Source organism: Trematomus bernacchii, unplaced genomic scaffold, assembly GCF_902827165.1.
Source record: "Trematomus bernacchii unplaced genomic scaffold, fTreBer1.1, whole genome shotgun sequence".
Lineage (NCBI taxonomy): Eukaryota > Metazoa > Chordata > Actinopteri > Perciformes > Nototheniidae > Trematomus > Trematomus bernacchii.
In genome coordinates this window covers 1304248-1327591 of record NW_022987571.1, presented here as the reverse complement: position 1 = coordinate 1327591, position 23344 = coordinate 1304248, and positions in this window count along the sequence as shown.

Genomic DNA, 23344 nt, shown 5'->3' with positions numbered 1-23344 from the left:
ATCGTCAACACATTTCCCAAAAATTAATTCAAACATATTTTTCATCTCTAGAAACTTTGAAATGACCGCTAGAATTTAGAACAGTCTGTTGGTTTTAGAGCCTGTCAAATGAACATGAGCTCATAACCATGGAGCAACAGGAGGGAAACAAACAAAGTGGTTTCTCTTTTCTGTATAATGATTTCTGTACACAGCAAGTGACATTCACAACATTGTTTTCTGTACAGTCTGTTAGTCAGAAGACGGACTCAATGAGCCTGCTCCTGAATGTGCAACCCAGTCTCACATCTAAACGTGTAATAACTACGTTGGTCCACAACTTGGGACGTAGTATTTCTACAAAAACGCCTCTGAAATCGTAGGATCCCTACGTTTTTTTTCACCATTCATTTCCAATGGCTGGCGTCTATGTCACGTGATCTTCAACTTTCTCTCCGCAGAAAAAAACAAAACATGGCCGACCTTCATTTTATTCTCGGTGGAAAATGCCTATTTTAAGGTTAGTGTTGTGCACCGACAGAAATGCTAGAGAGATGCATGTTATTTACGTTTGCTTTCTCTCATTCCAGGCTTCCTGATTATTTTCACCTGTGTCTCCTGTGCTCATCAATGTCAGCCCCGCCCCTGATTGGTCCCACCTGTGTCTAGTTACCCTGTGCTTATATTCCCCTGTCTCCCAAGTGTTCTTTGTCAGTTCGTATTGTCTCTTGCTATGGTCAGGTCTATGCTCTTTGTACTCTTGTAAAGTTTGATTCCTCACTACGTGAGCGCTTTCATTTTGTTCCTCTATTTTTGTCATCTCGGTTAGAGATTTGATAGTTACCTTTTTTGTTGTTCATTGCTGTATTTCGGAAAATAAAGTATCTTACTAATACTTTACCTCTGTCTCCCGGGTCGTGCAATTGGGTCCTACATCCTAAGTGTCTGAGTTCGTAACAGTTAGTTTGGCCATTAAAATGCGTTTTGATGTAATTTGATGCGAGAAATATGAGTTGTTATTTCAGATTATTTGTGCAGTGGATGTACATGATCTTTAGTTTGCTAGTTATTACGAAGATTACTTCAGGAAATTGTACACATTCAACGTTTTCATGGTTGCTAAGGTGGTTGCCATGGACGCTGCTATCGAGTGCTGTTGCAACCCTGGGTGTTTCTCAATGTCGAGTACGCTTGCTTGGTAGCACATGTCTTCCGAGTCACTTGCTTCAGAAGCGAGGCAAGAATACTTCCTGGCATTCGGAAAATGAAGAGTGGAACAGGCGAGCAAGTGTGCAGGTGTGCGTCATATGAGAGGCCCCGCCTTACATTTTCCGCCACAGATTTGGGGAAATTGGTCCGTGCGCAAAGCATTGTGGGGATTTTAAGACCGCGGAGTCTACACATGTGCAGCCTCGACATTTCTCGCTACGAAGTACGCCGGGTTCGGTAGAATTCCAAGTATGCTGGACATTGGAACAGTACTTTGGCGGCACTCGATGACGTAGTATGCTTGAAAAACACACACACTCGCGAGCTTCCCCCAGACCAGTAATCCAAACGAAAATATTTTCCCTCCGTACTACTTTGATAATTTGCTCCGCTAATAATCAATCAGATCGATGGATTCCAGAGAAGAGGAAACTTTGAAGGCCTTTTTCTCAAAATGATGACTCTGTGATAGTCATTATATAATGTGACATATTTTGCTTAATATTTGGAGTACAACAACAATCCTGATACCATTAGAAAGCTAGGAATCTCCTCTTTCCAACTCAAAAACGTATACAACTCAAAATGTGTCTTCGGGTCAATGCGACTGATTTCGATAGAGCAGGTCACATATGGTTAAATTAAAATCAGTAGGCGAGGCTGTAATTTCGCCAGCTGTTACTCTCATGAGCGAGGCAGAAAATAATAGTTTTAACATGCCAAAAAGCTGCTGTGTCGTTTATTGCACCTCAAACATTAAAACAAATCCAGAGTTCAGTGTTTCTGTACTTCCTCTAAGAAGAAAGGACAGTAAAAGAAGAGCTCTGTGGCTTTAGGCTTGATCGCCGTTCAAATGACAGCGTTGGTTTCCCCAAAAGTGGGCGGGGCTGTAAAGTGACGTAGATTTTACTCTCATCTATTATTCAAAACCATTCTATTTATTCTAACGTAAATTACATGCCAGTGTTTTATCTTTTTATTTAGCGTTATTTTGTTTTTGCATGTTTAACTGGGAATGTTTTCATGTTGAACCGGAAGTACGTCACTTCACTTTGTCTTCTTCGTCCCTTTTACGTTCCAGACAATGCATGGCTCAGCGTAACAGACTGAACAGCGACCCCAGGTGTGTCTACATTGGAATTACATCTTCATTACTGAAGGAAAAATACTTTACCTAGTGTTTGTTAACTGGGTTTTTAATGCAGTTGGCTTTTCTTAATGGTTACAATATTGCTATGAGTTATATCTGAAGCAAATTATGTTTCTGAAGATGTGTAGTCAATTCCACCCTTCAATGTAGCATAAATGTGAACTCTCATTACAGGAACAATACCGGAAACAGACGTAGGAAAGATCCTCAGCTCGCTAATTGGATGTTTTAGCCGCAATGCACGTTGCGGCTGTTAATGCGATATGATATCCGAAAAAAAATTCAGAGTTTAGGATGGCCGAAGACACTACACTACCCATAATCCCCAGCTATCGTTTGGGACTACAGTCCCGTTGACAAACCCCGTGATTAATCTTCAAGCTCTGGGATTGGATGTTGGAGTGGCAGTGCGCCAAGGTTACGCAGAGCGCCAAACAGCTCTTTGAAATGGAACGAAACCACGGCAGACTATCCAAAACTGGACTCTAACGCCCCCCCAGAACTACACATGCTTGCTATTGTGTTTCGCAACATGTTCTATGGCACGTCTCTACTGGGAATTGTAGTTTTAAAAGACGTTTTCGTTTTTCCCAAAATTAGAAGTTGACAGTATTAAACTGTGTACAGCCCTGGAGGTTTAGGCGATAGGAAACAAATTGGTGTGTACAAATTTAAAACATGTAATTAATAAATGGGAAAAAATTGCTTGTGTCCATAATAAAAAAAATTAAAAAAAAGAAAGTCTTGATACAAGACATCTATCAATATGTGTGTATACCTCCACCATTAAACTGTCAAATTCTGCACATTTCTTATACTATCTACATACATAAGAGTATAATTAATGTGTATAATATCAGTTAAAATAAGTGCTTCAACATAGTTAACATTGCAGGAAAGCAATATATTAGACGTTAAGTACTTTGTCAGGCTTAATATTTATGTGTAGATACCCCCAAAGCTTTTTTCTTATTTAAAAGAAGACCTTAACCTAAAGTATTCTTTAATGTGTTAACCTGTTACGCACCGCCCCCCCCCGGTACCGGGCGGATAAACGCGTCATTTGCAGGAAATAACGTCTAAGGAATCTTAATATTTAATAAACTATGAATGTTTTATATCCATGTAACGGGAAGAAACTCAGCTAACTGATCTTTTAAAAAAATGTTCTCCAAAATAAAAACACAATGCTAACACTCAGCCTCTGAATTAGCCACGAGCGAAAAAATGCTAACCTTTCACTGCACCTAAACTCACTCATAACTCCCTTATTACTTATCCTAGATGCACAGCCAACCCATCGATTAGCATCGCCTGGAGACACAGAATCTGGGGGTGCCCACCTCAACACTCAGTGATAAACATTTGCGACGCTATAAACGAAAACGTACATCAAAACATGTGGCGCTAGGTAGCTACAAACGCTAACATGGCTTACCTTGGTCAAAACTGGTCTTCAATGGCATTAAAACGATAAAAAACGAAGCTGCAGTTAATCCATAGGTTAATCCAATGTGTCTGTGTCCTCTTTGAAATGATTTCTGATAATCCATAAGCAATAAAACTGCTTTTTCGTTTCCAGATGTCAGAGCGAGAGATCGCTTCACTCTGGTGCAAACCTGCATGCGCGAAGCCCCCACCGTTTGTTTTCACAACGAGTGTGTGTGGGGGCATCCCCCTTCGATTCTATTGGCTCTAACGGTCAGAAAGAGGTGTCAACCATCAAAATCGACCAAGGGGGGCCAGAGATATGAAGAAAAAAAAACATTTTCACCCAAATCACCTCAGAGGTGGAGTGGTTTTGGCTAAACCTCTCTAAAAAGGTCAAATGTCACTTGTTTTGCATCAATCTTGATACAGGGTACTTATTATATGTTGTACTTTGGATTCCTAAAGCTTTTAGTCTACTAACCCATCATCCAAGGGTAGTTTTCACTATAAGTAAAAAAGAATTTTTGGACAGACACTATAATTTACAGTTTTTTACTATGTAAAATCTGAATTTTCTTTAAAATAAAAAACATCTATATTGATTCTGACTTTTCTACATCCAACTCACAGGTTTATCATTACTTTGAGAAAAATGATTATTAATTTAACCCTTTTAGAAGGGAAGATATGGTCATTTGTTCTGGGAATGTCATTTTCAAGCCTGAGACCTGAAAAACAGGCTCAGAGCTTAACAGGTTAATAAAGGTTAATTAGTTTGTCTGTTTTGCACATCCTCATATTAATATATGTGTACATCCGGCACTAAACTGTTTTATTGTAGAGATCACTTACAGTATCTTCTTGATTTTTAATATTCTATATTTCTATCATTGACCTTCTACTTTCCCCATATTAAAGTATGTACTCTTAAAGCTCCCATGTCATGCTTTTCCGGTTATTACCCGTCCCCTTGTGTGTTATGAAGGTTTTTATGCATGTAAACGGTGTGCAGAGTCAAAACCCTCAAAGTACACCCTGTAGCGAGTAAAACTCTAACACAGAAAATACCTCCCCAAAACGCCTCGTTGGAGATACGTCACTGCCCATTTGAGTCTTCCATTTAGTTCCGGGTACCGCCTGATGTCATGCGGTACCCGGAACGAAATGGACCAATCCCGAAGAGCTATGGCCACACCAGCAGCGGCGTGTTCCTCCTCCAGAGGTTCGAAGAACCGGCATTTCACAGACGAAAGCTTCCAAAACATTGCCCAGTTTGAGGCCGGATATGCACAGCTTGTTTGGACCGTTTGGAGCAGGGGAAGATCTGGGTATACAACCTGTAAGTTTGCGTTGTTATTTGTGTATTTATCAAACAAGACTGTTTAAATGTGTAAACTGTGTTGGACTGCTAAGCCATTGACACAGTGCTAACTGTGCTAACTAAGTTGCTAGAGTTTCCATATATCAACTCTAATATCAGCAGATGGCCTTGCATACATGTATCTCATAGCAGGAGAAGGTCTGCATTCACACACACGGAATACTCATACAGTATACTGTACTGTGATTTACCGTACATTGTGACCGTACATATACTGCATGTAGCTAACGAGGCTAGCTGTATGCTAGCGCAAAACAATGTATTCATGCAAGTTACATTGTATGGTAGCAGAATACCCGTATACGATTGCAATTATAAACACGTTATTGCTAGCCTAATATGAACCACTAGCTTTTGTTCATAGTAGTTTTATTACACTGCATTATAGTTGCCTTTCCTCCAAGCTAACGTTCATATCGTGTTAGCTACCAAGGTAAACAAAGCTAGGTTAGCATATTAGCAGGCAAGCTGTTCATTACACAACTACTACTAACGAATCTAAAACAACTAAGTTTCTCTAATATTTTGTGATTTGCATTTGATTTCGTCCAGCCAGATCCTGGCGGACAATCCATGACGTGCTAAAAGGCACTTCTACTACTACTGAGGCGTCGTGCTAAAAGGCACCGCACCGACTGTGCGCAGGCAAGATGCGAGGAGGAGGAATGGATGATATACCGTGTATATATGTATATTTATGTTCATTTTGTACATTTCTAAAAATAAAGTTTAATGGAAATACTTAGTAGGCCTATCCTTTCTTCCCTGAATTCATATATAGCAAACCATGATTTGATTTCTCATCAAACAGTAGTAGTTTATAACGGGTAAAAATAACTTACTCTTTGTTATGAGCGGCTCGTAAGCCACAAAGACAAGGAGACATACACGAGTTTACAAAACCACGGCACATTTATTGTGGTAAATGGAGAGATAGGTGGTTGAGAGGATCGCAGAGTTAGTCTTCCTGCAGCCGCTTTGGAGAGAGACTGGGGCCGTAGTGTCCGGAGGTGTCCGTGATCGTGCTGATTAGCCTCTTCAGCTCCACCCCATCGTAAGACAAAGGCCCTGGGGCCGTCACACTCTTCTATAACAACAGTTAAAAATATATATGTATATAAAATATACGGCTGTGCCGACGCCATGATAAGACTGATGTTACGCTGAGAGCAGCCGGGAAAAGCACTGTTAGACATGGGCGCAGCCTCTCTGGTGGTTGACTAATCAGAACGAGTGGCCGAGCTGACCAATCGGAGCACACTAGGCTCACAGGGAGGGGGGGGCAAGAGCTCCAACGAGTCGTTTAGTGGAGAAAGTGAATACTGCTGAATACACATGCTTGACAGAGATGCTGTATGCGAAACCAATGTGAGTTTGGAAAATTGCACAGTATAAATCTATTTTAGTATACCTCAACAATGTAATTATGATCAGTGGAAATGGCCATGACATGGGCCCTTTAATATTTCTTTCATCAAATAACATTATTCAACAAAAATCACATTATTCAACAAAAATAATTCAATAACGTGCTTTAACCACTAGGCGGTGCACACAAGGTACACACAGTATACTAATAATAACTTTGTATTATTAGTGTAGGACACTATATACATCAAATATAAAAGTCAGCCGAATTACTATTGATAATGCAAGGAGACGTATTTTGTGAAAAGAAATGTAAGATGTTGTTTAATTGTTGGTATATTTATGATCCACGTCACATATTCAGTTTTTTTTCTTTCGGATATCATATCGCATTAATACCATATCCCAACGTGCATTGCGGCTAAAACATCCAATCAGCGAGCTGAGGATCTTTCCTACGTCTGTTTCCGGTATTGTTCCTGTAATGAGAGTTCACATTTATGCTACATTGAAGGGTGGAATCGACTACACATCTTCAGAAACATAATTTGCTTCAGATATAACTCATAGCAATATTGTAACCATTAAGAAAAGCCAACTGCATTAAAAACCCAGTTAACAAACACTAGGTAAAGTATTTTTCCATCAGTAATGAAGATGTAATTCCAATGTAGACACACCTGGGGTCGCTGTTCAGTCTGTTACGCTGAGCCATGCATTGTCTGGAACGTAAAAGGGACGAAGAAGACAAAGTGAAGTGACGTACTTCCGGTTCCACATGAAAACATTCCCAGTGCAAAAACAAATCGCTAAATAAAAAGATAAAACACTGGCATGTAATTTACGTTAGAATAAATAGAATGGTTTTAAATAATAGATGAGAGTAAAATCTACGTCACTTTACAGCCCCGCCCACTTTTGGGGAAACCAACGCTGTCATTTGAACGGCGATCAAGCCTGAAGCCACAGAGCTCTTCTGTTACTGTCCTTTCTTCTTAGAGGAAGTACAGAAACACTGAACTCTGGATTTGTTTTAATGTTTGAGGTGCAATAAACGACACAGCAGCTTTTTGGCATGTTAAAACTATTATTTTCTGCCTCGCTCATGAGAGTAACAGCTGGCGAAATTACAGCCTCGCCTACTGATTTTAATTTAACCATATATCGAGCCCGATTCTCAATTTCAAATGTGTGCTCTAAAATGATATTTATAAATGACTATTATCATTATTATAAGCAAGACAATAAATGGCAAAGCTATGTAGAAAATAAATGTATTTGAGATACGTTCATAACAAACGTAACGTGGGAGAAAATATGTTTCTAGCTAAACGTAATTGAGAATGCAGTTTAGTTCTGTGGGAACGTAATTTTTAGGAGACAGGGTTGCAACAGCACTCGATAGCAGCGTCCATGGCAACCACCTTAGCAACCATGAAAACGTTGAATGTGTACAATTTCCTGAAGTAATCTTCGTAATAACTAGCAAACTAAAGACCATGTACATCCACTGCACAAATAATCTCAAATAACAACTCATATTTCTCGCATCAAATTACATCAAAACGCATTTTAATGGCCAAACTAACCTTAAAATAGGCATTTTCCACCGAGAATAAAACGAAGGTCGGCCATGTTTTGTTTTTTTCTGCGGAGAGAAAGTTGAAGATCACGTGACATAGACGCCAGCCATTGGAAATGAATGGTGAAAAAAAACGTAGGGATCCTACGATTTCAGAGGCGTTTTTGTAGAAATACTACGTCCCAAGTTGTGGACCAACGTAGTTATTACACGTTTAGATGTGAGACTGGGTTGGAATGTCACACGCAGCTCTAATGAAGCTCTGCGGCTACAGAACAACACATGGCTTTGGAGAGGACGGTTGACTGGTCTGAAACATCCAATTAGAAGCTTCTGTGAAGTTCACTAAAGACTCCTCTGGTTTCCACCGTTATAAACTTGCTTTTGAGTGACAGCGGCAGGTTTAATGACAGTAGATAACATTAACCAGCCTTGAGATGCAACGTCAAAAACAAGTACTCAGATATTGTAATTCAGTAAAAGTATAAATAAAAGAGTGTAGGAATACTCTGTTACAAGTTGAAAGGTATTAGCATCAAAATATAGTTAAAGTAGCGACAGTAAAAGTAGTCATTGTGCAGATTGGTCCATTTCAGAATAATATATATGATATGTTTTATAATTATTGATCATTAAAGTGTTCTCAAAGCTGGTAAAGGTGCAGCTAGTTTGAATGACTTTGTATACTGCAGGGCAGAGGTGTGGACTCGAGTCACATGACTTGGACTCGAGTCAGACTTGAGTCACCAATTTGATGACTTTGGACTCGACTTGACAAAATCACAAAACACTTGCGACTCGACTTGGACTTGAACACCAATGACTCGGGACTTGACTTGGACTTGAGCCTTCTGACTTGAGGTGACTTGATAATTTAATTCAGGGGTCTCCAACACGCCGATCGCGAGCTGCCGTTAGAAGAGCAGACTCCCGTCGGGGAGAGCAGAATCTTCAGCCGCTGCAACTCTTGCTGTGAATCCATGCAGGCAGGGGCGGGACTTTATTTTGCTGAGCCACCATGCGGCCAATCATATGCGAGTACACACTAGGATCATACCATTATGTGAAAGAAGGGTGGGGGTCAGACGCTCCAAAGACAGCAGGTGTAGTGGTACAGGCCAGCTACAGAGTCACGGTGAGACGGGGAGCCGGATTTAAATGCAAGCGCGTCGGAAAAAGTCAAGAAATTTGCGAAAACCGAAAAAAGAAGCAGCATCTGGATGCATTTCAATGATATTGGAGAAAGCAAAGCTGAGTGCAGGATTTGTAAAATGAAAATAACCTTCAGAGCAGGGTTTTTTTTTGGTAACCAGGATTTATTGCCAGAGGTGGGAGAAGTTCAGATCTTGTACTTGAGTAAAAGTACCAGAGTGTAGGAATACTCGGTTACAATAAAAAGTCCTGCATTCAAAATGTTACTCAAGTAAAAGTAGAAAAGTATTATCATCAAAATATACTTAAAGTACCACCTGCAGAGGGATGTAGATTCAGGTTTTTCGCATAAAGACCGCCTCGGTGCACATTATCTCTTGCATAAAGATAGATCGTGGGTCCCTTATAACATGTTGTACACAGTGGAAATAAACATTCTGGTTACCCTAACATCAGGGATCTTATACATTAAACTCCTTCTGAATCAAACCGTCACGGTAGCCTTACCTTACTGATCCCTCTTACAATAGAAGAAAAACACGTTACTTTACCAGCAGAGAGAAAATGGATTATTAAATGATTAATGTGACTAATAAAGAGCAGTTTGATTATTAAGTATTATTCTGTTGATCGATGTCATTACATTTGTTGAAAAGCACATAATGACTTGTTTAAGACTCGTTTTGTCAAAGTTTAGGACTTGGACTTGACTTGAACTTGCCCATCCTGACTTGAGACTTGACTCGGACTTGAGCACAAAGACTTGAGACTTGACTCTGACTTGAGCGCAAAGACTTGAGACTTGACTCGGACTTGCAAAACAATGACTTGGTCCCACCTCTGCTGCAGGGTAGCTTGTGAATTCACTCCAGGTGGAACTAAAGTCTGATTTAAGACTTGATTATATTTCACATCATTAATCCCAATCTGTAAAGTAACTAAAGGTATTAAATAAATGTAGTGGAGGAAAAGTACACCATTTACCTCTGAACTGTAGTGGGGTAGAAGTACAACGTAGCATACAATTTAAATACTCAAGTAAAGTACAAGTCCCTTAACATTGTACTTAAGTACAGTACTTCAGTACGTACAGTAAATCTACTTAGTTACATTACTCCACTGACAGCAGGATAACAGGAAGAGGTGACCTCAGCACGGGAAGATCGTTAACGACAACCGGCATTAAACCGCGGTGGAAATCTTAAATGTAAAGGAGTAGTTCCCCAGGCGGGACCTCTGCGAGTCATTGATTTCACATCCCATAGCCGGAGCTGGGGGCTGAAGGCCGTCATGCTCTTGCGCTGCATTGATTGGAGCGCCGCGGTCTTATATGATTACAAGCTCCAACCTTTGAAGGTGAGCACCACAAAATGGGCAGTAATTCCCTGTATCCATCAGGCTCCCAACAATGGAAACATCCATCTGCCCTGCTGATGAAACTCAAAGACAGACAAGGTTCGAGACAGAAGAAAGGATGCAGACATGTCTGCTTTGTACATGTCTTTTAAAATAAAAGCTGGCAATAAACTAAACCTGACACGTCTTTCTTTTAGTCAAAGAAAGTAAGGCTGCAGTAAGAAATAACTCCAGGGCCAGCGGAGATGGACAGCCTGCTTCACCGTCCATTACAGGAGACAATGTGCTGTTAAGGAAGAATAAAAACTAAAGACTGAGACTGCACGCTGTCACTGGAGTCACATCTGAACAAACCATCAGTCTCTATACTAGGTCAGACTTACTTTATACGACATGCAAAATGTTGTTGCTTTTTACACATAAATGTAAGTCCAAAGTGTGCTGTAAAGGGGACTGTAAAGTGCACATACATTAGCATATTTAGAGTCTTTATCAACCCAAGAACTGTGCAACCTAGGCAGAATCTGTGAGCTGTGGTCAGAAAAATGGGTTTCAACAAGCCATTCAGATTGGACCGGTTAATATTTCTCCAGTATATTAACCCTGGCTATTAAAAAAATCTCACACAGATTAAAGTACAACTGTAAACTGTGACAACCTGAGTTTCCATCACTGGTGTACAAACAGACAGTGATTAGTTCCCAGTTCGCGCCTCCATTCAAATCACTACCTTATCAGTCATTCATGGCGAGTAGAGCAAGGAAGGCAGTCGCAAGAACTTCAGAGCACCACACTCAAATTCATTGGTAAATAGAGGACAAAGTGAGGTCGTTAAATCCTTTTAATCCCTAGTTTCTCCCTCAAATTCTCAAACTAGAAGGAACCTGGTTGCTCCACAATCACCCAGAGAACCCAGACTAAATTCCCAGACTGACCTGACTAACCCACTGACCAGAGGTGGGACCAAGTCATTGTTTTGCAAGTCCGAGTCAAGTCTCAAGTCTTTGCGCTCAAGTCAGAGTCAAGTCTCAAGTCTTTGTGCTCAAGTCCAAGTCAAGTCTCAAGTCAGGATGGGCAAGTTCAAGTCAAGTCCAAGTCCTAAACTTTGACAAAACGAGTCTTAAACAAGTCATTATGTGCTTTTCAACAAATGTAATGACATCGATCAACAGAATAATACTTAATAATCAAACTGCTCTTTATTAGTCACATTAATCATTTAATAATCCATTTTCTCTCTGCTGGTAAAGTAACGTGTTTTTCTTCTATTGTAAGAGGGATCAGTAAGGTAAGGCTACCGTGACGGTTTGATTCAGAAGGAGTTTAATGTATAAGATCCCTGATGTTAGGGTAACCAGAATGTTTATTTCCACTGTGTACAACATGTTATAAGGGACCCACGATCTATCTTTATGCAAGAGATAATGTGCACCGAGGCGGTCTTTATGCGGAAAACCTGAATCTAGATCCCTCTGCAGGTGGTACTTTAAGTATATTTTGATGATAATACTTTTCTACTTTTACTTGAGTAACATTTTGAATGCAGGACTTTTTATTGTAACCGAGTATTCCTACACTCTGGTACTTTTACTCAAGTACAAGATCTGAACTTCTCCCACCTCTGGCAATAAATCCTGAGTGGTTACCAAAAAAAACCCTGCTCTGAAGGTTATTTTCATTTTACAAATCCTGCACTCAGCTTTGCTTTCTCCAATATCATTGAAATGCAGCCAGATGCTGCTTCTTTTTTCGGTTTTCGCAAATGTCTTGACTTTTTCCGACGCGCTTGCATTTAAATCCGGCTCCCCGTCTCACCGTGACTCTGTAGCTGGCCTGTACCACTACACCTGCTGTCTTTGGAGCGTCTGACCCCCACCCTTCTTTCACATAATGGTATGATCCTAGTGTGTACTCGCATATGATTGGCCGCATGGTGGCTCAGCAAAATAAAGTCCCGCCCCTGCCTGCATGGATTCACAGCAAGAGTTGCAGCGGCTGAAGATTCTGCTCTCCCCGACGGGAGTCTGCTCTTCTAACGGCAGCTCGCGATCGGCGTGTTGGAGACCCCTGAATTAAATTATCAAGTCACCTCAAGTCAGAAGGCTCAAGTCCAAGTCAAGTCCCGAGTCATTGGTGTTCAAGTCCAAGTCGAGTCGCAAGTGTTTTGTGATTTTGTCAAGTCGAGTCCAAAGTCATCAAATTGGTGACTCGAGTCTGACTCAAGTCCAAGTCATGTGACTCGAGTCCACACCTCTGCCACTGACTGAAGACCGTGAGCAAGAAGATTTGGTTTTGAGGTAAATACCTACCTTGGTTGCATTTTTTAACTCTTCTTTACATGAACTGAAATATGTTTTTGTGGACCGTTTGTATAACATTGAATATGACACCCTCTGTCCTTCGACCTTCACATCAGACAAGGAAAAACTTCTTAACCTGTTAAGCCCGAGAGACCCCGGTACCGGGGTACTGCCGCAACATCTTGCAGGAAACAGTGTCTGAGGGCATGTTCATTTAATAAAACTATGAATGTTTTATATCCATGTAACGGGAAGAAACTCATCTAACTGATAATTTTTATTTAAAAAAAAAAAGAAAACCCACAATGCTAACACTGAGCCTCTGAATTAGCAACGAGCGAAAGATGCTAACACCTTACTGGACCGAAAATCACTCACAAAACCTTATTATTTATCTTTTCACCACATCCAACACATCGATTCACATCGTGAGGTGACACAGAATCTATTGACACCGACATTACCACTGAATTATACGTATTTGCGACGTTATAAGCAAAAACGGACATCAAAACAGGTGACGCTAGGTAGCTAAAAATGCTAACATTTTTACCTTGGCTCTGTAGTCTCTCCAAAGTGGTCTTCAATGGCATTAAAACGATAAAAACGCTGCTGAAGTTACTCCATAGGTTAATCTAATGTGTCTGTGTCCCTTTGAAATTATTTCTGATAATGCATAAGCATTAAAACTGCTTTTCCGTTTCCAGATGTCAAAGCTAGAGATAGGTCCACTCTGATGCAAAATTACATGCGCGAAGCCCCCACCTTTTCTCTTCACAACATGTGTTTGTGGGGGACTCCCCCTTCGATTCTATTGGCTCTAACGGTCAGAAAGAGGTGTCAACCATCAAAATCGAGCAAGGGGGGCCAGAGATATGGAAAATCCACCCAAATGACCCCAGAAGTGGTTTCTTTTTGCTAAATCTCTCTAAAAAGGTCAAATGTCACTTGTTTTGCATCAATCTTGATACAGGGTACTTATTATATGTTGTACTTTGGATTCCTAAAGCTTTTAGTCTACTAACCCATCATCCAAGGGTAGTTTTCACTATAAGTAAAAAAGAATTTTTGGACGGACACTATAATTTACAGTTTTTTACTATGTTCAATCTGAATTTTCTTTAAAATAAAAAACATCTATATTGATTCTGACTTTTCTACATCCAACTCACAGGTTTATCATTACTTTGAGAAAATATATTATTAATTTAACCCTTTTAGAAGGAAAGATATGGTCATTTGTTCTGGGAATGTCATTTTCGAGCCTGAGACCTGAAAAACAGGCTCAGGGCTTAACAGGTTAAGAAACCGATAGTTACGTCTGTAACTACGGTTCTATGAGTCCCGGATGACCGCCAGAGGCAGTGCTTTAACACTGGATATGTCCATAGTGCGCATGCACAGCTCGAGTACCAATAACAACAAAGTCACCTGTGACCCACGTGACACCGGCTATATCTGCCGGTGTCGTCAGAGGATCTGTTCCCAGAATCTTCTCGCGAGCACACAATAATTCTGAGTGACAGGATACTCTGGCTCCGGATCCGGGACTCATAGAACCGTAGTTACAGACGTAACTATCGTTCTATTTCGTCCCTACTGACCGCCAGAGGCACTGGATGACTTATACCAACCATGTCATGAAGAATCCAAGCCCTTGCTCACTACTGGAAGCAGCGGAGCTCGGCAAAATGACCACGCCCAAAGGATGGGGAGTGGCGACATTAACCCGATAAAACCTGGAGAATGTGCCAGAAGACGCCCACGACGCCGCGGCGCAGATGGTCTCCAGGGGCACCCCTCTCAGGGCAGCCCAAGATGTTGAGATGCTCCTTGTAGAGGGGCATCTCACCCCTGATGGCAGGGGGCGGCCACTGGCCCCATAGGCATGTGAGATGGTATCGACAACCCAGTGGGGCAGCCGCTGTTTAGAGGGCACAACCTCTTTTAGTGCCGCCATGGCAAACGAAGAGCTGCTCCGACTGCCGTATACAGGCAGGAGCATCGATATACGCCCTTAGGGCACCCACAGCGCACAGCAACTCCGACGTGCCATTCTCCTGAATGTCAAAGCGTGCCAGCTGGACAGGCTGATTGAAGTGGGTTTGTGGAAGCACCTTGGCAGGAACGCCACCTGAGAGTCCCACCTCAGGCATGTATCGCTCACGGAGAGGGCATGCAACTCCCTAACTCGCTTCCCTGAGGTTATGGCAAGCAGAAATGCTACCTTCGTGGACAGCCACTTAAGCCCCACCTGGGCCAGGGGCTCGAAGGGAGGAGTTGATAGGACATCCAGCAGCAGGGGCAGGTCCCGAGCCGGAGCCCTCTGGGTGCTAGAGGGACGCTGCCATAAAGCCCCTCTCAGGAAGAGGGACACCGACCTGTGGCACCCCACCGTGGCGCCGTCAACCCGAACATGTCGGGCAGAAATAGCAGCCACCTAAACTCTCAAAGTGGAGTGAGAACATCCACTATCTAGAAGGGACTGCAGTCTGGGCAACAGTGGGCATGTTGTCCGAAGGAACAAGCAGATGCTTGCCCCCCAGTTGGGGTAAAAAGTGCGTGAGTGCAAGCTGCACAGCCCGAAGCTCTAGCAAGTTGACATGGCGTGCACCCTCCTGGGCAGACCACTGACCCTGAACAGTCCTGCCCTGCCACACTGCACCCCACCCTGAAAGACATGCATCTGCAGTGACAGTCACTGCATGGTATGGCGCCCCTGGGCACGCCCATCAAAAGATAGGCCTTGTCCCTCCAGCGGGACAGAGAGTGGAGGCACCACTGAGACACCCTGACTCTTCTGTGCCTGTACCACTTGGCGTCCAAGTGAAGGCTGTTCAGCCACATTTGCATGGGAGTTCCCGTTACGACCCATGCGTGCCGCTGTGTCGTAGGCCTCACAGAGCAGTTCGTCTGTGACCCTGCGCTGAGGCCGAGGGCACCTGGCATCAGGCCTTGGAGCCTCATCAGGAGCCAGAATCGGGGAGGCGATGGCAGGCTCAATGGATGGCAAGCGACCCAGCCCCACCCTTGCAGGATCCTGCATGGCAGCAGAGTGGGAGAGGGCCCTGGTGTCTCTCCAGCATGCATGGAGCTCCCTCAGGTACGCCTCTGAAGGAGGAACAGTGAGAGTGACAGGGGCAGGGTTATGCCTGAAGAAGGCGCTAGCCTGAGCCGAGTTGGCCTGCGGAACCTGAAGCTGCAAGCGTGCCAGGGCCGTACGAATAATGGCCGCCATGGAGGCGTCCTCCATGCCCTGCAGAAAGCTCTGAGGAGAGGAGTGGGAAGCCTCCTCGGGAGTGAGTGGGGCCCCGTCCTCCACCCCTTCATTGAAGAGGTTTAGCATCCTCAAGCAGAGGTGCGGCAAACGAAGGAGGGCCAGGTGGCAAGCTAGTAGCCCCCACACCGGCCCTTGGCTGAAGGGCCAAGAGGAGCGACTTCATCTGCTCCATGTTGGCAGCTAACCGCTCCACCTTAGAGGACAGCTTGTTTCTAGTCCTCTACCTGGGGGGTGAACCCATAGCCATCACTCCATCAAGTCGCCGGGAACGGCCAGACTGAGCTGGAGGAAGTTGTGACGAGGAGAGGTGTCCGTTGGCTGCTGCCAGAGGCTCCACCTCTGCGACTCTAGCCTATCTGAGCGCCCGAGGCATGAAGCTACAGTTCATGCAGGCGCTTTGTGTGAGACCCTCTCTTAAATGCTCGAGGCCAAGGCAAGAGGGGCAGCAGTCATGGTCGTCCTCGGGCTCAAGAGAAGCCATACAGGCGCGACATGAATGAGCCATTATGTAGGTAGCCGGGAGCGGGAGCGAGAGCACAGCACTGTAAACGGAAAAGCAGTTTTAATGCTTATGGATTATCAGAAATCATTTCAAAGGGACACAGACACATTGGATTAACCTATGGATTAACTTCAGCAGCGTTTTTATCGTTTTAATGCCATTGAAGACCACTTTGGAGAGACTACAGAGCCAAGGTAAAAATGTTAGCATTTTTAGCTACCTAGCGTCACCTGTTTTGATGTCCTCTTTTGCTTATAACGTTGCCATTTCGTATAATTCAGTGATAATGTGGGTGTCCAAAGATTCTGTGTCACCTCACGATGTGAAACGATGTCATGGATGTAGAGAAGAGATAAATAATAAGGTTTTGTGAGTGATTTTCTGTGCAGTAAGGTGTTAGCATTTTTCGCTCATTGCTAATTCAGAGGCTCAGTGTTAGCATTGTGGGTTTTATTTTGAAAAAAAAAAAAAATGATCAGTTAGATGAGTTTCTTCCCGTAACATGGATATAAAACATTCATAGTTTATTAAATGAACATGCCCTCAGACACTGTTTCCTGCAAGATGTTGCGGCAGTGCCCCGGTACCGGGGTCTCTCGGGCTTAACAGGTTAAGAAAGAAGATAAAGAAAATATATATTAGGGACTTAATATGTGTTTTTTTTTTAGACATCAATCATTGTTAATCAATCAGTAACATTGGGTGTAAAATGTGAACACAGTACAAGGGTTAAACTGTTAAGCCCGAGACACCCCGGTACCGGGGCACTGCCGCAACATCTTGCAGGAAACAGTGTCTGAGGGCATGTTCATTTAATAAACTATGAATGTTTTATATCCATGTAACGGGAAGAAACTCATCTAACTGATCATTTTTTTTTTTTTTCAAAATAAACCCACAATGCTAACACTGAGCCTCTGAATTAGCAACGAGTGAAAAATGCTAACACCTTACTGCACCAAAGATCACTCACAAAACCTTATTATTTATCTCTTCTCTACATCCATGACATCGTTTCACATCGTGAGGTGACACAGAATCGATGGACACCCACATTATCACTGAATTATACGAAATGGCGACGTTATAAGCAAAAACGGACATCAAAAAAGGTGACGCTAGGTAGCTAAAAATGCTAACATTTTTACCTTGGCTCTGTAGTCTCTCCAAAGTGGTCTTCAATGGCATTAAAACGATAAAAATGCTGCTGAAGTTAATCCATAGGTTAATCCAATGTGTCTGTGTCCCTTTGAAATGATTTCTGATAATCCATAAGCATTAAAACTGCTTTTCCGTTTCCAGATGTCAAAGCTAGAGATAGGTTCACTCTGATGAAAAATTACATGCGGGAGGCCCCCACCTTTTCTCTTCACAATGAGTGTGTGTGGGGGACTCCCCCTTCGATTCTATTGGCTCTAACGGTCAGAAAGAGGTGTCAACCATCAAAATCGAGCAAGGGGGGCCAGAGATATGGAAAATCCACCCAAATGACCCCAGAAGTGGTTTCGTTTTGCTAAATCTCTCTAAAAAGGTCAAATGTCACTTGTTTTGCATCAATCTTGATACAGGGTACTTATTATATGTTGTACTTTGGATTCCTAAAGCTTTTGGTCTACTAACCCATCATCCAAGGGTAGTTTTCACTATAAGTAAAAAAGAATTTTTGGACGGACACTATAATTTACAGTTTTTTACTATGTAAAATCTGAATTTTCTTTAAAATAAAAAACATCTATAATGATTCTGACTTATCTACATCCAACTCACAGGTTTATCATTACTTTGAGAAAAAAGATTATTAATTTAACCCTTTTAGAAGAGAAGATATGGTCATTTGTTCTGGGAATGTCATTTTCGAGCATGAGACCTGAAAAACAGGCTCAGGGCTTAACAGGTTAAGTAACCTTCCCAACCCTGATAACAATAACCAGAGACAGCACCGTGGCCAGGCTCTTCCCTATCAGGAAGTTTAACACCAAATTAAAGCAGAGTCCAAGCTAAAGGCTAACGTAGCTAGTTTCTCTGAAATCTACAACAAAGCCCTTCCATTTATTTTGTTCCTCCCTGAGCCTGACACTAGTATGTATTTTCTCATTGAAAGGAAATTGAAGTGCTGTTAGTTTTAGTGATCCAGGATCAGCAGCTGTTTCTCTGAAGATTTACGGCTCTCCAAACAATACGCCTTCTCTCCAGTAATCAAACCCCCCCTCTCCTGCCATGACCTTGTCGAGGCGAGTCCATCCTTGCTGCTTTTTAATATTTATGATCATGCAGAGCTACAGCAGCATGTAGCCCTAAATCCTCAGAGGGGAGCCTATGAATCCAGGGCCTTTCTGCACACCGTATACTTTTTAATTATCTGCCGATCGCATGGAGGCGGAGGAGGTCAGCTGAGGTCGGCTGGGGGGGCAGAGGAGGAGGAGGCGGAGTGAAATTAACTCTAATATTTTCGGACACCTATGCCGATCTCACCCTAGGTGGAACATGTGACCTGTATAAAACACACCACCATCAGAAGAGGATGGACCGCTGTGCACCACTGCTGTGCAATAACACTTTGCAATATGAACATAGTTAAATGATTACAATGGAAATAAAGGCGAAGAGAAAGTAAACAAATCTGCCAATAGAACAAGTGAACATTTGAAATAAGATGGGATATTTACAGTGGCGACTGGTCATTAGGGGCAGGTGGGGCACAGCCCCACCTAGTGTCAGCAGAAAGTATTACAAATAATGATTACAAAAATGCAAAAAAATAAATAAAAAAATATATAAAATATATTTTAAGATCATGTTTAATCATCTGATTCGTCTGTACATTGCTGTTTTAGTCTGTGTTCTTCTAATTAGTGTGTCTACAGTCACAGTGTGTGCCTATTGAGCTGTTTAGAGCCATGTGGGACAAAACCTGATTATGCCCCTTCCTCTCGCTGTGAAGTCAACGGTGACTGTAAAAACTTCACTGCGCATGCTCAGAGTATTTTGTAATGAAATGTGTGTGGCAAAAAAATAATGACCAGAGGGGCACGGAGCTACCATACCCACCATACGTCATCTCAAATCATTCAGAGCTGATTGGCTGTAAGTACGTGTGCCGCGAAAAGTGTGCTGTGTGAAGAGGAGACGAGAGAGCTGCAGTGGCGCGTCCTAAAACCAGGAAGTAAGCACAAAAAAGCAATGAGATTTCTCCAGAGGATTTTAGAAAATAGCTCGAAATAAGATCTGTGGGAAACGTACCTGTTAGATAAATGCACGTTTTGATTAGCCGGATAACATCCACATGTCTACCCTACTTATATAATTTTTTTATCATAAATCTATGGATTAGATTTATGATAGACTTTTGAAACTACAAGAACATAAGGAGGACTTTTACAAAAAAGTAATAGAAATGTTTGTCCAGAAGGATAGGCAAATGGACTTCATCTTCAAGTCAAGGTAAGACCGCCATTTGATTGAAAATGGGATCTTACTAAGAGAGAACAATTCAATATTTAAATGATAAAATGACATTTTTTGGGTATCCTTTTGTTGAACTGTCTGTTTAAAATTAATCGAAGCATCAGACAAAAAAAGCTTTTGAAAATAATATTATATTTTGGTTTAGGTCAAAATATAATATTTGTAAACCTGAAGAGTCAGTGCCAGTGCCTCACCAGCCATGAACCTCACTGCACGTCACTGCAGAAGCTTATATATAGACATCTAAGTTTTTTGTGCCCCACCACTTTTGTACATATAAAAACGCCACTGGATATTTAGATGAATCAGATCTGAGAAAAGTTATTTTGAACTATATTTGACCAGGATGAGGACATGGAAATAAGCCAGAAATGCTCCAAAGTTTTCTGTTTTCTGATGTTGGTAATTCTCTAATAAAAATGTGAGGGCGTGGCCAGCAGCAGCTCATTATCATTTAAAGCTACAGACCCAGAATCAGCACTTTTGGAACAGGGCAAACACTTCAGAGACATGTTTTGTATATATCTGAGACCTATAATATATTGATGAAAAACAGTATAATAGGGGACTTTTAACAAGAATCTGTAAGTAACTGCAATATATAATCCTACCTCTGTGATAGCTCTACCACACTTTCTACCTGCTGAAACAATTTACATTTCCCTGATCCACGACCAATAAAGACATTCTGATTCTGTTATTTAGATATTGAAAGTCGTCGCTGTCGCTGCCAACTTATCTAAATGTTCCTTCTTCTTTAGTTCGCTGATCTTCCTCTCTGCTGTAACATACTCTTATCTACCCTTTCCCTATTTAATCATGTTTTCCTGCAGAGTGCGGCATAAGTATTTTTGGGATGATAATCTATTGTGCGCTCTCCATGACACTTGACAATACCTAATCAGTTTGTAGATCTTTCTCCTTTTCTTTAACGAATTAAAACAAGATGAAAGTCGTAATAAGAGCTTCCTCTGCTCTGAATGCCATATCATGTATTCAGCAGTGTTTTTGGAAATAGAGATGAATCATTCACATTCACACACACTCTCATATTGACACTCTTAGCATAAAACTCTTTTGCATTCAGTCACACACTCAAAGGCACAAGGCCTCTTCTGCATGCAGCATTATGTTTATCACGGAAACGCCAATGTGGAGCACTTCAAAGCTTTGTCCGGCCCTAAAGAAAGAACCCACCCTGATGTCATCTGCTGCCGTTTGGAAATGAGTCCCATAATTCTCCTGAAGAAACCAACAATTGTGGAGCTTTACTCTAAATGGGAGCCTAATTTATTAAATTAACATCTAGCTGTATTGAAAACGATTCAGTACTAGCAATTGAGACTTATAAGGAAAATGTTTACTGAGTTAATGAATAGACAATCGACTATAGATTACCTCAATTTCTCATAGACTTCTATACAGTCAGACTTGTTTTGTAGTGGGTTAACACCATGCTAGACATTACAGAGAATCTGAGTCACTTTCACAAGTACTTTTTTTTCAGGCATGGGGCTTCTGCTGTGTTTCTAAAACATATATACCATGTGTTCTTCTTCTGTTGTGTTTCTACATTTGCTTCCCCCAGTGATCATTCACAACGACTAGTATTTCAGGAACCAATAGCAGTGCTCTTGTTAGTTGAGCGACAACTGACTCAAAACTAATCTCTGAAGCAAATTGTGAAGCTGTGTGCTAAAGGGGTGACCAGCATTTGTATTGTCTAAACCAGGGGCCTGCAACCTGCGGCTCCGGAGCCGCATGCGGCTCTTTAAGCCCTCTGCTCTGGCTCCCTTGAGCTTAGACAAAAATAAGAAGGAAATAAAATACAAATATTTATATTTTGTTGCATGGTTGAAAATGTTTCGTATCTTGTATTTTGAGGTGATACTGTGACACATAAAAAAATGTCAACTAAAATATGCGTCACATCCTGCTACGGTCCCGCGCCAGCGCCTTTTCTTGCTGGTGAATAACCTGACCCTCGGCTCGATGAGCGAACTATGGATAAATCAAAGAAAAGAAAAGTATCGGAGTAACACAGAGGGTTTAATTCTGCGTCGACAGAGTTATATGCTTTCAAAGCAAACGATGCTGGTTTACCGGTATGTTTTTTATATTTTATGTATGCACCATGACATCAAGTCAAATTCCTAGTATGTGCGAACCTACCTGGCAATAAACCTGTTTCTGATTCTGATTTCTGATTCTGATTCTGCCTTTTACGTACTGGAGGAACAACACGGAAGAGGAAGACAGCTGACGATCTTCATCATAATTCAATCACCTAACTATTTTCAGGGTGCAGCTATAGGTTTTATTTATTTCAAAGTGGGCCCATTTTAATTTTATTTATTTTCTTCAAATGTGCAGTGGACTCCCCAAGTGCTGTGTTTAATTTATTTTAAAGTAGGCCTGTGTATTTTTTTAATTCTCCTTATAAGAGTTCTTTGTTTATTATTAGAGGTTAACAGTTTTATATAATGTAATAAATAATAAATGCAAAAAAACTGTAGTTTTTGTCTATGATGTAACAATATATACAACCTTATAAGCTATCAAGCTATCAAATATGTTTTGCGGATCCAGACAAAAAAAATGGGTGGAAAAGGGGGCAAAATGGCTCTTTTGGTCAAAAAGGTTGGAGACCCCAGGTCTAAACTGTCCTATTTGACCTTTGACAAAACCATTGCCTCTGCACACTGAGTTTAAGCTTCTTCCTTCGGGCCGGAGGTATATACAGTATAAAAACTGCTTTATTCCGACAGCTATCGCACAAAGGAATGAGCCGTAGCAGTGTCACACAGATGCCTATTTATTTATAAACTTGGAATGCCCATGTTTGTACTAGTGGTTTTTGAATGTTTTTAGATGTTCTACTTTTATTAGAGGTTTGTCTGTGTTGTTTTTAGAATGTGTGCCATGATAGATCCCTTGTCTTTTTATCTGCCAACCAAATGGACCTACGGGTAACAATACATAACCTGACAGTGGAGCTGAGGCGCCAACCTTTGGAACGCCTGAGAACAGCACCAGAGCAGAGTGTGTTCCTGCTGCTCATGATGCAACCATGACGACAGATGAGTCTGAAGCCTTGACTCACCCAAAAACAATTTAACACACACATTACTTCAAGCATCCAATCTCAGCGAAAGGTCTCTGCTGTTCAGCGTGTCATGATCGTAGTTA